This window comes from Elephantulus edwardii, unplaced genomic scaffold (assembly GCF_000299155.1).
Source record: "Elephantulus edwardii isolate Elephantulus edwardi_28Jun2011 unplaced genomic scaffold, EleEdw1.0 scaffold00012, whole genome shotgun sequence".
NCBI classification, from domain to species: Eukaryota; Metazoa; Chordata; class Mammalia; order Macroscelidea; family Macroscelididae; genus Elephantulus; species Elephantulus edwardii.
This window is the reverse complement of record NW_006399762.1, coordinates 11,474,840-11,493,858: the sequence shown is the minus strand read 5'-3', so window position 1 is coordinate 11,493,858 and position 19,019 is coordinate 11,474,840. Positions and strand designations below refer to the sequence as shown.

At 39.4% G+C, this 19,019-nt stretch overlaps 1 pseudogene; it reads left to right on the top strand.

The window, feature by feature from the left end:
* Positions 1–12,471, top strand: part of LOC102872347 — a 37,260-nt pseudogene extending 24,789 nt beyond the window's left edge.
* Positions 12,472–19,019: the final 6,548 nt, after the last annotated feature.

Below are 19,019 nucleotides of genomic sequence, written 5' to 3'. Positions count from 1 at the left end.
ATATATAGTAATATATATATGTCATTATTGACTGATTGACTGATAACTTTTATCACCCCATCTCATCATCAACTCCACACTACATCTTGCTGTTCTTTTATAACCCCCATCCCTCCATGCTCTAGTCTCTGCTACCCTGGTGGATTTTTACCTAATGAATTTTAATCCCACTCCTAGTTTTTATACTTATTTTTTTCCCTTCTCCTTCCCATTTTGGAGAGTTATATGTATCTTGTTCTTATTCGCTAATTATAACATTTTTTCAAGACTTGTAAAACTGTAACTGGAGCAATTACAATGTAGAGTTGGCCAAGTCTGACTTCCATCTGATTAATAAGGGAACTGTCTCCATCAATGAGATCCATTTCTTGGTTTTGTTGTGTACCATTGATTCAGAACATACCCATAGCTGACCCTCCAGGAGATTTTAAGAGATAGTTAATCACTTGGGAGGAGATTGTTCATCCTTCTCCAGTGAAGCAGTTGGTAGATTTAAAATGTATGCCTTCCAGATTACACTGTAACTTCCTATCACTAGGCCATCAGAGTTACCTAATACCATCCGTTGTTGTTGTTGCTATGTGTCCTTGGGTCAACTATGACTCATAGTGACTCTATGCACAATAGCTCTGAATCCTGCTCTATCCTGAGTCAATCTCTAATCTTTGACACAGATACCCTTATTATCCCAGTTATTGGGTCAGTTCATCTCATTTGGAGTCTTCCTCTCTTGCACTTTCCCTTGACACTTCCAAGCATGATATCCTTCTCCAAAGACTGGACCCTCCTGATTTGTGTCCAAAGTATGTGAAATGAATTCTCTAAGTCTTTTCAATGAATAGTTTGGTTTTACTCTCTCCAGGACAGAACTGTTGGTTTTAGTGGCAGTCCATGGTATGCGAAATACTCCTCCAGCAACACAACTCAAAGGAATTGACATCTATAGTAACAAACAAATAGCTACATGAATGCAACTCAGGCTCCTGCTCCAATTTCTATAAAATATTTGGTCTAAAATACATACAAAATTGACTCACAGATTTTACACACAGTTGTGAGATTTATTAGGGAAATTGGATTGGGGAGGTTGAGACAAAAAACATCACCTAATACAAAGTCTAGTTGTAGTCTAGCAGTTCCAAGGCAGGTTAACACCAAGATACAATTCCTCAATTAGTTCAGACAACCTCTCATTCAACAAGTGAAAAGTCTAGGTTCAGTTCAGCAGTACAAATTCACCTCTGCTTTCGTCAATCATACAGCAAATTTTATGTAAGAGTAGTTACAGGTCGACTCTTCATTCAATCATCCTGGAAAAAATAAAAAAATAGCCAAAAAACCCCTTTATCTGTGGCTCCATCTCCAAGGCTTCTCTAGTTATATCTTGCAACAATTGCCTTACAGCAGTGCCATAATCTCTTCACTCTCTCTGTCCACCATTGTCTCTCAGAGTGTGGAAAGTACTCTGTTATATTGGTCCTACAGCTATTGATGATTTGCAAGACTATGTGTCTGCAGTTAAGGTAGCTGGAGATCATGCCCCCAAAGGGAGCTCACACAATGGATAGAAAATTCAATTTTCAAGGTTTCTGACAACAGAAAACTAAATACATACTCTTGCCCTCTAATGGTCTAGTGGCAAGAAGCTGCACTGTAATCCTGAAGACACACGATTCAAGGCTACCAAGTACTCTGTGGGCAAAGGATGAATAATCTCCTCCCATGCAATTAACTGTTTTTCAAAACCTGCCAGAGGGTCAGCTATGAGTCAGTTTTTACTCTATAGTACACAGCAACAATAACAATGGTTGTTGTTCCTCTTATGTGCTGTTGTCTGCGACTCTTAGTGACCCTATGTACAACAGCCTTAAACCTTGCTCTCTCCTGAGGTGTGAACCTCACTGTCTCTAACACACCCTCTTTGATTACCCCAGTCACTGAATTAATCTACCTCATAGAGGGTCTTCCTCTGCTGTGCTGTCCCTCTACCCTCCCAAACATGACACTTTTCCCCAAGGACTTGTCCCTCCTTTCACCATGTCCAGAGTATGTTAGATGAAACTTCAGAATTCTTGCCTCCAAGGAGCAGCCTGATTTAAACCTCTCTAGGATGAAGCTGTTCTTTTTCTTAGAAGTCCATGGTATATTCAATGCTCTTCTCCAACTCCACAGCTCAAAAGCATCCTTTGTCCTCCCTAGTCATTGTCCAACTCTCTGATGCATAGCAAGTGATTGCAAAGACCATGACCTGGATCAGGTGAACCTTATTCTCCATAGTGACAACATTGCTCTTCAGTACTTTGGAGAGGTCCTTAACAGTAAACATTCCCATTACAATGCGTCTTTTCATGTCCTGGCTGCTGGTGCCAGCAGTATTGACTCTGGAGCCAAGTAAACTACAGCAGTTAACAATCTCAGTCTCTTCATTGTCCATCCTGATGATGCCAATTGGCCCAGTGGTGAATTTTTTTTTCTCCTTGATATAGAGCTTCAATCCATATTGAAGGGTATAATCCTTGACCTTCTGCAACAAGCACTTCAGGTCCTCCTCAGTGTCAGCAAGCAGAGTTGTCTTATCTGCACAACACAGATTGTTGATGAATCTTCATCCAATCCTGACGCTACATTTCTCCTCATAGAGCCCAGCCTCCTGAATAATCTGTTCTGTGTATAGGTTGAAAAGATATGGAGATAGGACACATCCCTGGCGTACACCCTTCCCAATTTTGAAGCATGCCATGGGGTGGTGGATGGGGTGGTGGAGGGGTGTCTGAACAAAAACAATGAACGACAGGCCGGAGGGCTGTGGATTAAAATTCACCCACCTTTGGCTTGGTAGCATCACTTTCTGCCCACTGGGCCAGCTGATAGTTTTAAAATAAAAGTGTGGACAGCGCATGTGAGATGATGCCATCATGACTTGTTTTTCCAATTGCATCTTGAATTTTAAGGTAAGATATGTAAATTTTATGCAACCGCATACCAAATTCTTATTTTTTAGACTTACTGAAGGATTGAGTAACATCTATATCAACTCACTCTAATTTGTGAGCTCTTTAATAGCATTTTAAGTAGACCAATTAATTTTTTCTTCATTAAGTTTAATTATTCTTAGAAGCCCAGAAATCTTGGAGTAATTTCAAAACACAAGCCTGCTTACTAAGCAGGTTTTTCAAGTTCTTACAAGTGACAGTGACAAAAAATTACCAGTGCAGGCTTAATTAAGAATGGTAAGGAAATTATAACATTAGAGATACGCAATGTTAGTTTAAGGTTTTAATCAAGTACTGAAACAGTGGAATAAACAATAATAACTGATTTAATCTGTTTTTTCTTTTCCTAATATAGAATTCCACATAATGAGATATTAAGCGCAAAAATGTTCTTTATCAATAGAATCATTATCTTAGAAGAAACATTAAGATAATAATCAACTTAATAATATTGTAATCATATGTTGTTGTTGTTGTTGTTATGTGCCATCGAGTCACCTGCGACTCATAGCGACCCTATGTACAACAGCCCTAAACTCCGCTCTGTCCTGTGCCAATCGCACTGTCTCTGACACTCCCATCCCAATTATTCCAGTCACTGAATCAATCCACCTCATAGAGGGCCTTCCTTTCCTGCGCTGTCCCTCCACCCTCCCAAGCATGATGTCCCTCTCTAAGGACCGGTCTCTCCTCACAACATGTCCAAAGTAAGTTAGACGGAGCCTCAGAATCCTTGCCTCCAAGGAGCCACCCGGTTTAACCCTTTCAGGACAAATCTGTTTGTTTTCCTAGCAGTCCATGGTATTCTCAATACTCTTAAAAATGATAATACAATTCTCAGATGATATAATTAATACAATATTAGTTTATCTGTGGTGTCAAAGGTTTATAGTTCAAAATATCTTTCTTAGACATTGATTGTTTATTTTGAGTTGAAGTATTTTTTTTTTCTATTAAGGAGAGAGGATTAGAGTGAGACACAACCCCCACCCTACTTGAGGCATATATAAACTCATGAGACCTCAGTACTAGCTAGCTCTTTCTTAGGATGCCCACTTTCTACCTATACCAAAACTTATAATCTACAACACTCACCAATCTCCTGCCTGCATTTCTACAATCACCTATGTCTTTCTCCTGAATGATCTGACTCTTTGGGAGACTCTCCAGACAACCATTGAACCCAAGAGATATAGAGGACTGAGGAAAGTGAAGGAAAGAGGGAATGTTGATGTCAGAAATCAAGGAATTACACAGCAAATCAAACAGAGTTGACTCTGCAGTTCCTGTAACTAATTTACTACTCTTAACAGAATTAATTAGAAATACACTTTCTCTTATCAAGAACTATAAAAATATGTAAAGAAGAAAATAGTAGATGTTTGTTACAAGAATCTATTGAAAAACTAGCATTTCATTTATACTTATTAGTGTATGTCCATTTATTTTCTTCTCTATGTTCCATTCTTTAATGCTTAGATAGAGGAAAGAAAACAGATAGTTTAAAATAAAACAACATGAACTCCACCGTAATTAATTAAAAATCTAATCTCTCATTCAGTTACCACCTCTGAAAATCTTCCACAGTTTCAGCTATGAGTTGGTTGCAACTTGATGGTACTCTACAACAACAGTCCTCTCAAATCTATGCTTGATCTTAGCATGATGTGAACAGCAATCAATATTTTCTGTGGAAGTTTAATAATTTGGACCTCAGTAATGTTTTCATTTATGCACTAACAAAGTATTTTATCTCTCCTACATATGATTTTATTCCTTGTGATTTTTTCTTTTTTAACTTATTTTATCAGCACTGATCTGTATGCTTTGCAAGAAAAAAAATAGTTGGAAAGAAATGTTAAATCATTTTCTTGGTACTTTTTCAGAAATATTTCAAGGTATACTCATAAATATGACAATATAAATACATATATAGAGAGAAATAAATCAAAATAGTAACAGTTTTTTATACAAATTTATTATAAATAAGTAAACAGGAATAATAGAAACAAAACCAACATACCTTCAAATTAACAGATACAGAATTATTCTGTACCTATAAGAGTATGCAATATTTGGATAAATAAATATATAAGTAAGAGCTTTATCTTTAAGGAAGATTATCTGATTGAACTTTTCTTCCTTTATGTTTTCAAAATACAGTAAACTAAATTATAACTTTAAAAGGATAGGTTAATAATTTCTTTCCCCTCATTTTCATTATTTTCCCCTTCAAATTAATTTTGTTGTAACAGTTTTTACTTTGAATTGACTTATGCTTTCTTCTATTTAACTAGGAAATGAAATTGGTATATTTATCTTGCTTATAAACATAACCTCTCCGGGAACATGCTTTCTTATCTGAGCAACTGCCTAGTTTAAAATCAGGAAAGATGGTCATTAGGACTGTGCCTTTTTTCCACACCTATTGAATTTACAGGTTGAATTTACTCAGCACATAATTATAAAGGCTAGATTGTACAAAAAACTACAAATCAGTATTGAAGGAAGACTCATTAACAACTTGTGTTATGCAGATAACACAACTTTGTAGAAAGCAGGAGGACTTGAAACATAGCAGAAGAGAAAAAATCTCATAACTGATCAATAGACAACATCATGACATGTGGAAAAAGGACTGGAGTTGTGAATTATGTAATTTTACTTGGCATATAATCAATATCCAGGTTACAACAATAAGGAATAAAAAGACATGTTGCACTGGGAAAATCTGCTGTCAATGACTTATCCAAAGTGCTAGAGAGAATGGATGTATGCTTAGATACTAATGTATACCTGATTAAAGAATTCCAGGTTTTTTCAGTTACCATACGTTGTTGTGGTTGTTTGGTGCCGCCGAGTAGTAGAGGACTCATAGCGACCCTATTAACGAACAAACTGAGCACTGTTCGTACATAGGGTTTCCAGAGGCAAGCCATTTCGGAAGTGGATGCCGCTCCTGCTTCCAGGCTTGATTTAGTCGGGAAGCTCCAGCCAACTCTGTCCACCATGGGTGCCCATTACCACGACTTGCACATCACTGTCACAGGCTTCAGCATCACCAACCAGGAACAACTTGGGCGCTTCCTCTCCCAGCTGCCTTTTAGCTTAAGGCCGCCGCCTGGTTCAAATCCTAGGCCCAGGCTGGCTTGCCTCATTCCAGGGACAGAGCAAACCTGCATGTCAAACACATGCCCGGAAAAGCAATCTACTCCAAAAGCTTGCCATGATTGTTGCGCTCACACCACCATGCTCCTTCTGGCAAGCAGAACTTCCCAAGACCAGTTACCATATAGGCATTAAAAAAAATTGAACAATGAATAAAGAAGACAGAAGAAGAATCTATGCCTTTCAGTCATGATAATGGAAAAGAATACTGAATATTTCTTGCACTGACAAAAGAATAAAATGAATCTGTCTTCAGTCATGATAATGGAAAAGAATATTGAATATTCCTTGCACTGACAAAAGAATAAATGAATCTGTCTTAGAAGAAATCCAACCAGGGTGCTCCTTCGAGACAAAGATTGTGAAACTTCATTTCACCTACTTAGGGCACGTGGTCAAGAGGGGACAGTCCTTGGAAAATGACATCATACTGGCAAAGAGGGAAGGTTAAAGAAAGAGAATACCCCTCACAAGAAGGATTGGTACAGTGACTATAACAATGGGCTGGAGCATATCGAAATTGTAGATGACACAGGACATGGCAAGATTAGATCTGTTGTTGACACAGGGTCACTATGAATAGTAGATAATTCAATGTCACCTAATAACAACAGCATCTGATATACAGAATTTAGACATAGAAATGATACTCTTGGCACTGTTGTCATTGTTAAGTGCTACTAAAACAACTATGACTTATTTCTTCTTTGCTCTACTCTGCCCCATCTTAATTATTTCTTCCAGCCCACTGTTACAATCACTATGTCAATCCATCTCTTGGTGGGTTGACTGGCACCTTCTCAGAACATGCTCTAAGCTTGTGAAACAGTTGGTTTCATTGTCCTTGCTCCTCAGGACCATGAGATTTGACTCAACAGCATCGAACAACAATAAGAAGGACCACCCCAATTGTAATTTCTCCTAAATAAGTTGGTTTGATTTTTTGTTGTTGTTGGTTTTTTGTTTGGGGTTTTTTCTTTTCTTTTTTTTTTTTTTTTGGCTTTCCATTGGATAGTCTATATTCATCATCGCCACAAATCAAAGGTATAAATTATGCTTTAGACTTCCTTTTTAGTTGTTCAACCTTCAGATGCACTAGAAGAATTGGGAAAACAAACATGGTTTGAATCAGGCTCATATTAGTCTTTAGACTGAAATTCTTGCTCTTTAGAATGTTGGATAATTCTTTGACAATATATTAGCTCAAGGCAATATTTATTTTTTTCTGTGCTCCTACAATTATCGATTGTAGATCTCAATAAAAAGAAGTGATGGACTACTTAAAAAAATTCTCCATTATGATGTTGCCTATTGGTACTGTGGTGAGGAATTTTGTTTTCTTGGTTTTGGAATGTAATTTATATTGAAGGGAGTAGTCTTTGATTTTCTGCAGCAAGTGTTTCAAGCCCTCTTCACTTTATATAAGCAAGATTGTGTCATCTGCATAATGCAGTTTGTTAACCAGTCAGCTTCTGTGTCTGATGCCAGATTCTTTTTCATTTAGTGCAGCACCTCAAATTATTTGCTCAAAATATAGATTTAATAGGTTTGGAGAAAGGATATAGCCCTTAGGTACAACATTTCTGTTTTAAAACCATATGGTATCCCTTTATTTTGTCTAGACAACTCTTCTTGGTCTATGAACAAGTTTCACATGAGCACTATTAAGTGTTCTGGTACATAGTCATATGCTTTTGCATACTCAATAAGCATAAGTAAACATCTTTCTGGCATTCTCTAATTAAGAACAAGATTCATTTGACATCAGTGATATCCCTAATTCTATGCACTTTTAAAAATTCAACTTGAATTTCTAGCAGTTTCTTGTTATTTTTTTACATAATCTTCAGCAAGAGTTTACTTATGAAATCACTTTAACAATTTATTAGAGTGTGAAGAAAATTGATGTTTTGAATAAGACTCAGAGTACATAGATTCTTTTAAGATTTTCATCAATAATCCCAGGAATCAGGGATTAATTAAAGAACAATATCAACCACATTTTTCATAGAAATATGCCAGTGAAATACTCCTTAATTCCTTTGGTACTTGCTTTAAAATACTGCCACATTATTTTATCTAAACTCTTTCTTTTTTTAAGTGATAGAGATAGATGATAGATAGATAGATAATAGATAGAGATAGAGATAAAGAGATAGATATAGATATAGTTGATATAGGTATAGGAGAGAGAGAGAGATATTATTCATTTTATAACATTCACTCAGTGCATTGTTTAGATGAAACCAGCTAGCTCATAGCTGGTATTCCACTAGGTTTTCTAAAAGTTTTAAGTAACATGAAAGGAGATTTCACATTTTTCTCCCTCAGAGTAACTGATGGATCTAGAACCCTAGAGAAGAGTCATCTTTGAGCAGTAAAAAAATTTATGCTCTCAGAACTCTCTATTAACTGTAATTGTTGTATATGTTCTTGTTGTTAAGTGCCATCTAGTTGCAGGTGACCCATAGCGACCCTATAAAGGAAAGTCCTCAACACTTGGGTGTCTCTCTCATCCTCTCTCCAGGTTCATAGTGTTTCTGGAGGCAAGCTATTATGGAAGTGGATGTTACTCCTCCTTCCAAATTGTTATATATAGAGAAACTATTTATAAAAATAATATACTGTTTCTATGATATCTTTGTTGTTGTTAGGTGCTATAGGGTCAACTATGGCTTATAGTGACCCTATGAACAATGCATCTGAATCCTGATTTACTCTGCGCCATTCTCACCATCCAGAATGTACTTGAGTCCATCACTCAAGTCACAGATGTGAGTCATCTTGTTGAGGATCTTCTGTTTTGTTGATCGTCCAACTTTCCAAGTATTATGTCTTTTTTAAGGATTGACCTTCCTAACAATATACCAAAAGCATGTGGACAAAGTTTTATTATTGTTGGCTCTGAGTACTTTCACGAAGACATTTGTTTTATCTTTGGCTGTATATAGAATAGTCAATTCTCCATAACTCAAAAGGCATAGATTCTTTTTCTGCCATTCTTATCCATAGGCATAATTAATACGAAATTCATAATTTCTTTTTCTTCTTCAGTAGTCCAAAATAACCTCATATATTGTTAATGAGAGGTAATTGAACTGCCCATCATAGCTTTCCTCCAACATATTCTTATTTATTATTAGATTAATATGAGTAAAATTACACACTACAATTGCCTGCATGTCATATTTGAGGATCATGCATGTAGGAAAACTAGATATTGTTAAGAAAGAAATGAAATACATAAATATTAACATAATATATTAGGGAGTGAGATGGATTGACATGGGACATTTTGAATTAGGCAGTCATGTGATCTGCTTCGCTGGTGATGAAAGGTGAGAAGAAATGGAATAATTTTCATAGTTAAAAAGGCTGTTTCTAGATCCATTTTAAAGTGCAATATTGTGAGTTATGGCATAATGTCCATATAAGGAATACTTGTTAATACTATCATTCAAATTTATGTACCAATAACCAGAGGCAAACAGAAAAATAGATTATTTCTACCAACTGTTGCATTCAGAAATCAATCGAACATGCAACCAAGATGCATTGATAATAACAGGTAACAGGAATGCAAAAGTTTGTAATCAGGAAGAAGGATCATGGACTTAGTGACAGAAATGAAGCTCGGGATAAAATGATAGAATTTGTAAAACGAATAATATATTAATTACAAATACCTTTTATAAGAAACATAAACACCCACTGTACACTTGGATTTTACCTGATAGTAAGCACAGGAATAAGATCTATTACATTGTGGAAGGAATTGTTGGAGATGTTCAATATCAGCAGGAAAAACTAAGCCAGGTGTTGACTGTGGAATAGACCATCAAAGACTACAAGCAAGTTCAAATTAAAGCCAAACAGGGCCAAATCATATCCACAGGATTCAAAATTTGATCTTGAATCTATCCACCCAGAATTTAAAATCTCACTCAGAAAAAGATTTGAGGTTTTGAACACTAATGAATGAAGACCATATGAGCTGTGGGAGGTTATCAAGAATACCATTAAAGAGCAAAAAGCCATTACAAAGAAGGAAGAAGAAGACCAAATTGGACGTCAGAAGAGACTCTGAATAATGCACTGGATCACAGAGAAGCCAAAGGAAAAGGAAGAAATCAAGAAATTAAGAAGCTGAATAGAAGATTTCAAAAGGGAGCTTAAGAAGACAAGGCAAATTATAATGAAAAATACAAGGAGCTGGAGTCAGAAATCAAAGGGGCATAATTCACTCGGAGTTCTTAAGCTGAAGGAACTGAAGAAGAAATTCAAGCCACAAATTGCAATGCTTAAGGACTCTATGTGCATAATATTGAATGATCCAGAAAGCATTGAAAGAAGATGGAAGGCCTATACAGAGTCATTATACAAAAAAAGAATTGGCCGACATAGAACAATTTCAAGAAACAATATATGATCAAGATGCAATGGTAATGAAGGGAGGAAGTTCAGGCTGCTCAGAAGGACTTGGCAAAAAATAAAGCCCCAGGAATTGATGGAATACCAACTGGCATGTTTCAATGAACAGATGCTGTCGTGAATGTGCAACATCATCACAACCTCAGGTTGTGCCAAAAAATCTCGAGGACAAATACCTGGTCAACTGATTGGAAGAGATCCACATTTGTTCCCATTCAAAAAAAAAAAAATGACCTGACAGAGTGTGGAAATTATTGAACAATATCAATTATATCACAACTAGTAAAATCTTGCTGGATACTATCCAGAAACATATTGGACAGTACATTGACAGAGAGCTACCACATGGTTTTAGAAGAGGCTGTAACACTGGAGACATTATTGCCAATGTCAGATGGATCTTTGCAGAAAGCAGAGAGTACCAGAAGGATGTCTAACTGATTTGTTGACTAAGAAAAGGCATTTGACTGTGTGGATCACAACAATTTGTTTCCTCGAGCTTTTGAAAAACCTGCTGAAGGGACTGTTACCAGCTGGTTTCAACTCAATGACACACAACAACAACAACGTCTTAAAATGTGAAAGAATAGCCCGGCCGCGGATAAAAGGGTGGAAGGCTGCGGGGCAGCTCCTCAGAGCCGAGAATGGGAGTTGAGTCTGTCTTCTAACTGGACACCTGGCCACCTCTCTTCTCCTCTCCTTGCTCTCACGGCCAGCTTTCCCTCCAGCTTGCCCTCCGCCCAGAACACCTTCCACCACGTCCACCTCAGCAAGTTCCCAATTGAACAAAGGCATCAAGCAGCTGTATATGGCCCTGCCTCAGTGTGAGAAAGTCCAGGCCATGTATATCTGGATCGATGGCACAGGAGAGGGACTGCACTGCAAGACCTGAACCCTAGATTCTGAGCCCAAGAGTGTAGAAGAGTTGCCTGAGTGGAATTTTGATGGCTCCAGTACTTTCCAGTCTGAAGGCTCTAACAGTGACATGTATCTCCTCCCTGCTACCATGTTTCGGGATCCTTTTCGCAAGGACCCCAACAAGCTGGTGTTCTGTGAAGTCTTTAAGTACAACTGAAAGCCTGCAGAGACCAATTTAAGGCACACCTGTAAACGGATAATGGACATGGTGAGCAACCAACACCCCTGGTTTGGAATGGAGCAGGAATACACCCTCATGGGGACAGATGGCCACCCCTTTGGTTGGCCTTCCAATGGTTTCCCTGGACCCCAAGGTCCCTATTACTACGGCGTGGGAGCAGATAAAGCTTACGGCAGGGACATTGTGGAGGCTCACTACCAGGCGTGCTTATATGCCGGCATCAAGATTGGGGGGACAAATGCAGAAGTCATGTCTGCCCAGCGGGAGTTCCAGATAGGCCTCTGTGAAGGAATTGACATGGGAGATCATCTCTGGGTGGCCCGTTTCATCCTGCACCCTGTGTGTGAAGACTTTGGCGTTATAGCGACCTTCGACCCCAAGCCCATCCCTGGGAACTGGAACGGTGCTGGATGTCATACCAACTTTAGCACCAAGGCCATGCGAGAAGAGAACGGTCTGAAGCACATTGAGGAGTCCATCGAGAGACTGAGCAAGCGGCACCAGTACCAAATCTGCGCCTACAATCCCAAAGGAGGCCTGGACAACGCCTGGCGCCTGACTGGATTCCACGAAACCTCCAACATCAAAGACTTTTCTGCAGGTGTGGCCAACCGTGGCGCCAGCACTCGCATTCCTCGGACTGTTGGCCAGGAGAAGAAGGGTTACTTTGAAGACCGCCGCCCCTCTGCCAACTGTGATCCCTACTCGGTGACAGAAGCCCTCATCCGCACATGTCTTCTCCACGAAACTGGCGACGAGCCCTTCCAGTATAAAAACTAAATGGACTAGACTTCCAGTCATCAAAAGCCCCCTCTTTTTCATCCTGCGCCCTCTTCTCATTTCTCCTACTTGTTTCTACTAGCTGTAATTCCGAGGGCAAAATATCGAGGTCTTTTTTATTCCTCAGGCCAAATTAATAACTCTTGTTTTGGGGGGGCCAGGATAGAGGTGTCACGTTCTTAATCTCTTCACGGCCATCCCGCCCCTTTTCCCTGTCACTGAAGCTTTCTTTAAGACTAAGGAATAGTGCATTAGTGGGGAGGGGGTAGGGAAACATAACCACTGCTTCCATTTAATCAGGTGTGTTTGTCCAGTAGGCATAGCTATCCAGACAGAACATTTATGTTTGTGAAGGAAGGAAAGGAGGGATTTATTGAGGTAGCTGAAGTGGGAGGATCTGACTTAATCCTGTGGTAAAGTTAGGATTTCCTTGTTTGGATGGGAGACTCCATGGAAATTGAGAAGGAAGGTGGGGATATGACTGGACATATCCCTGCCTTGAGAAAAGATTCATACTACTTGGCCCTCAATGTTATAACACAAAGCAGAATAGTATTTTTATATTTAAATGTAAAAATAAAAAAAATTATATATGTGTGTGTGTGTGTGTGTGTGTGTGTGTGTGTGTGTGTGTGAGTGAATACGTGTGTTTTCTTAAAAAGAATAGGAGTCACCAGGAGAGAATTGATTTGAGTAGTCTGGTTAGAAGTCAGCCTCTCCTTTTGAGAAGGGTGAAGCACTGGTTGAGAAGTGGGCTATTATGTTCCACTATCACATGCAGGTTTCTGCCCACCCTTCTGAAAGGAATGAACACCAGTCAGCTAGTGTGTGAAAGCAGGAGGCTGTGGGTCATCAAGTTGATAAGATACATGTACTTTTACACACACTCACATACACAAGAGTTTAGAAATAGGAGTTGGCTGGTCAACTTAAGCATGTTGCCAACAAGGGGGTATTGGGTTATTTTCTGGTGGGAGTAGCATGTCATAAACCAGGCCTTTTGATATATTAAAAATTTTTTTTAAAACAAAACAATTTTAGATGTTACTTATTTATAGGGTTTCTAAGTCTGTTCTACAGGTTCACTTGTTTGCTTCAGCTGTCTTCCTCCATCGTCTCTGGTGTTTTTGGAGATGGGGTCAGAACAGAAGTTAAATACTTGTCATTTATGTTCTAGAGTCTTCTCAGTGTGAAATATTCCTTTCCTTTGTTAAGATTTCCAAAGTTCTTTTATAATTAAAATAAACCCCACACCCTAACTTAAAAAAAATGTGAAAGAATAAATTTCTATTTATTAAAGACATATTATTGTGATATTTCTATTAAAACATCATTAGAGAACTTTGAAAATTTCATTACCAACTCTAAACGGATGCTTCTACTGAGTATTTTGTCACTGCTATTGATGTAAAAATGTGATCCTCTTGGTATAAGCTCAATTGTAATCTCATAACTTGAGAATAACCTCATAACTATCTAGAAAAATACAAGTTATTTTCTCCAAGTTCATAGAGTTTTCAGAGGCAAGCTGTTTTGAAAGTGGATGCCACTACTGCTTTCCAGCTTGTTTTAATTGGGGAGCTCCAGCAAACACTGTTCACCAAGGGTAATCCTTATCGCATTTGGTTACCCATAGTGGACAGTGGTTGATGGAGGTACCCATAGTGGACAGTGTTTGGTGGAGTTCCCCTATTATAACAAGCTGTGAAGCAAAGTGGCATCAGCTTCTGAAACGGCTTGCCTTTGAAAACTATGAACTTGGAGAAGTGATGAAAGTTATACAAGTATAAAATAAAGGATCAATGCAATTTTTATAAATTATATAATCTACTGATAGACTGAATGGAACATAACAAACTGTGGCTGACTCTGAAAAGAATGGGAATCCCAGAACATTTAATCGTGCTAATGCGAAACCTATACTTGGACCAAGAGGCAGTCGTCAGAACAGAGCAGGGCAACGCTGCATGGTTCAAAATTGGGAAGGGTATACACCAGGGATGTGTCCTATCTCCATACCTTTTCATCCTGTATGCAGAGCAGATTATCCGACAGGCTGGGCTCTATGAGGAGAAGTGTGGTATTAGGACTGGTGGACAATCTATCAACAATCTGCATTGTGCAGATGACACAACCCTGCTTGCTGAAACTGAGGAGGACCTCATGCACTTACTGCAGAGGGTCAAGGACTGCAGCCTTCAGTATGGACTGATGTTCAATGTCAAGAAGACAAAGATTCTCACCACTGGACCAATTAGTAGCATCAGTAGAGGGACAGCGCAGGAGGAGAAGACCCTCTATGAGGTGGATTGATTCAGTGACTGGGGTAATCGGGATGGGTGTGTCAGAGGCAGTGTGATTGTCACAGGATAGAGCAGGGTTTAGGGCTGTTGTACACAGGGAATCCTAAAACACTTGATAGTGCTTATGCAATACCTATACTTAGATAAGGAGGGAGTTGTTAGAACACAGCAAGGAAACACTGCATGATTCAGAATTCAGGAGGGTGTACGCCAGGGATGTGCCCTATTCCCATAACTTTTTAGTCTACATACGGAAAAGATTATTAGGGAGGCTTGGCTCTATGAGGAGAAATGTGGCATCAGGATTGGAGTAAGACTCATTAACAATCTGGATGCAGATGACATAATTCTGCTTGCTTAAACAGAGGATGACCTACAGTACGTGCTGCAGAAGGTAGATCTGTAGCCTTAAATATTAATAGAAACACAACATCAGAAAACAGAGATTCTCACCACTGCCCCAATTGGCAGCATCACGATAGATAAAGAGATTGAGATTATTAACAGCTCCAGTTTGCTAGGCTCCACAATCAACCCTCTTGGTAACAGCAGCCAGGAAAGTAAAAGACGAATTGCATTGGGAAGTTTGTTGCAGAGACCTCTTCAGATAACTGAAAAGTAGCCCATGGTACATTCAATACTCTTCTCCAGCACCACAGCTCAAAGGCGTCAATTCTCCTTCTGTCCTCCCTAGTCATTGTCCAACTCTCTGATGCATAACAAGTGATTGCAAAGACCATGGCCTGTATCAGGCACACCTTAGTCTCCAGAGAGACACCGTTGCTCTTGAGGACTTTAGAGAGGTCCCTAACAGCACCCTTTCCCATCACAATACGCTTTTTTATTTCCTGGCTGCTGGTGCCAAGAGTGTTGACCGCGGAGCTGAACAAACTGAAGCTTTGAACAATCTCAATCTCTTCGCCATCCATCCTGATGCTACTGATTGGTCCAGTGGTGAGGATCTTTGTTTTCTTGACATTGAGCCTCAGTCCATACTGAAGGCTGCAGTCCTTGACCCTCTGCAGCAAATGCATGAGGTCCTACAACACACATAACCTTCCCTTGGAGACAGTACAACTAAAGAGACACTGGTCACAGCATAAAAAATTGTCAGCAGTTGACGTGTTTGGAATCACAGAAGCCAAGAAAGTTTCAGATACAAGTTGTCAGATCATGGGTTGGACAATGGAAGGTAATTTCTGAAGGGATTTGGTCGATGTGAAGGGGTATCCTGGTGGAGGGTGGAGCTGGGAAATAAGTGGGTCAAGGCACTGGGCTAAGGGCAGGGTCAATACTGTAACTAATGGTTAACTCCACAATGAGGGATTTCTCTTTCACTGTTCCACAAATTGCTTGTCTGTCAGATACTCCTCTAAATTTGAACATTCAGATTAAGACAGACTAGGAAGAAGGATTGGCTATCCACTTCTGAAATGGCAGGCCTCTGAAAACCCTATGTACAATAGAGGCCATTTCTTAAGCTGAAAAAACTGAAGAATAAATCAAACTTTGTGTTGCAATATTTAAGAATACATACTTAGGAATACTATATGCACTGAAACAGAGGAGGGAGAGAATAATTTAAAAGTTATGTATGATAAGCTATTATGTTTATCACAAAAGACCACAATTAAGGTTGCATAATGGAATGTACTTGGGGTGGTGGGAGGGTTACAGGGGGATTGTGTACAAGGGAGGGAGTTTTTCTTTTATTTTTCAAAGAGAGGAGCGAACTGGGGTGGGGGTGGGGTGCTGGGGGCGGAGAGAAGTGCAGTAATGAATGAATGGAAATCTGAAATCTCTATAAATGTTCATTAAAATCATTAAAGTAAAACAAAAATTACAAACAAAATTAAACAAATGAATACTATAGGAAAAATATTGAATAATCCAGGAAGCATTTAAAGAAGATGAAAGGATACACAGAGTCAATATACCAAAAAGAATTGTCTGACACAGAAGAATGTCATAAAGCAACAATTATCAAGAAGCAATAGCGATGAAAGAGGAATCAAGGCGCTCTGGTAAATTGGTAAAAAAATGAGGCTGCAAGAATTGAGAGTAAACCAACTGATATTTCAACAAACAGATGCTGCCCTAGACATGCTCATTAAGTTGTGCCAAGAAGTCTGGAGGACAACCACCTGGCCACCTGACTTGAAGAGATCCATTTTCTTTCCATTCCAAAAAAAAGTGACCTGACAAAAGTAGATATCATCCAAAAATATTACTAATAGCTCACACAAACACCATCCTGCTCAAGATTATCCAAATATGACTGAAGCAGTACATCAATAGAGAACAATCAGAAATAGTTGGGTTTAGAAGTGTCTATGGCACTAAGTATACCATTGCCAACATTAAAAACAGAGAACTATTTGCTTTATTGACTATGTGAAGACATTTAACTGTGTGAATTACAATACATTGTGAGTAACAATGAGAAGAATGGTGATCACAGGATACTTGATTATTTTGCTTATGCAAAACCTAAAGCTACACCAGGAAGCTATACTACAAACAGAGTAAGGGAACACTGCATGGTTCAAAACTCAAGAAAGGAGTTTTTCAGAGATATGTTGTTTCTCCATACCTTTTGAGTCTATATGTGGAGAAGATCTTGGAGGCTGAATTTTATGAAAAAGGATGTGGTATCAGGTTAGAGGAAAATTCATCAACAACTTACATTATGCAAATGACAAAACCTTGCTCACAGAGACTGAGAAGGACAAGAAATATTTGCCGTAGAAGGTTAAGTACTGAAGTCTTCAATATTGATTGAATCTCAACATCAAGAAGACAAAGATTTTCATCCCCAGGCCAATTGGCAGCATTGTGATGGATAGAGAACTGCTGAAATATGGAAACTGTTAACAACTTCATCTTGCTCAGATCCACAATCAACTCTTCTCACCAGCAGCTAGGAAATCAGATTTTGTTGTCCCTGTTAAGTGTCATAGAGTCATAGGTCACTCACAGCGACCCTATGAATGAAAGACATGAACACTTGTATAACTTCCATCCTTTCTGCAGGTTTATAGGGTTTACAGAAACAAGCTATTTTGGAAGTGGATGCCACTCCTGCTTGTTTTAATCAGAAAGCACTGCCAAACACTGTCCACCATGGGTAACCATTATTGCATTTGACACATCATTGTGGCAGTGTTCACCTTCACAGCAACCAAGAGGTACTGAGAAGATGAGTTGCTTTAATAAAGTATGCTTTCATGGATGTCTTCATAGTGATAAGGAGCAAGGATGTCAGTCTAGAGACTAAGGTGTGTTTAATCTGGCAGGAAGAGGCTTTAAGCCCCAAGGGGAGAGGAGAGAGACGGCGGCCATGTTCTCCCTGGTTTGCTCTGCCCAGGGTTGCTGTGACCTGGTTGCCAGAGAGAGCACGGTGCTGCGTGCACAGGTGTTGTGGCAGCTACTTGAGTTGAGTGCTTTTTCGAGATTGTGTTTGATGTGAAGGACTACTCTGCCTCCAGGAGCCAAGCAAGCCAGCTTGGCCTAGGGTTTAAGGCAGGAGGGGGCTTTAAGCCCAAAAGGACCCTCAGGTCTGCAGCTCTCTGGCCAGGTTCAAATTGTTTTCCTGTCAAACATCGCTCTAGGTGGTACAGCACTAGTCTGTGCATTGCTGTACAGAGGTAACTCATGGTTGCTGTGATGCTGAACACTGGGACACTGATGTAACAAATGTAATGGTTACCCATGGTGGACAGGTGTTTGCTGGAGCTTCCTGACTAAAACAAGCCTGGAAGCAGGAGTGGCATCTACTTCAGAAATGGCTTGCCTCCAGAAACTGTATGTTCAAACGGTATTCAGGCCTTTCGTTCATAGGGTCGCTAGGAGTTGTCTATGACTCAACGGCACCTAACAACAAAAAGAACATGGCATTTTCAGTTGCTTGCTATAAATATGAGAAGTGGACAATGACTAAGGATGACAAAAGAAGAATCGATGACTTTGAGTTGCTAGTGAGGAGTTTTGAACATGCCATGGATTGCCAAAAGAACAGTTCTGTCCTTTTGTTGTTGTTGTTATGTGCTGTCGAGTCATTTCTGACTCATAGCGACCCTATGCACAACAGCCCTAAACCCTGCTCTATCCAGTGCCAACCACACTGCCTCTGACATACCCATCCCGATAACCCCAGTCACCGAATCAATCCATCTCATAGAGGGTCTTCCCCTCCTGCGCTGTCCCTCCACCCTCCCAAGCATGATGTCCCTCTCCAAGGACCCG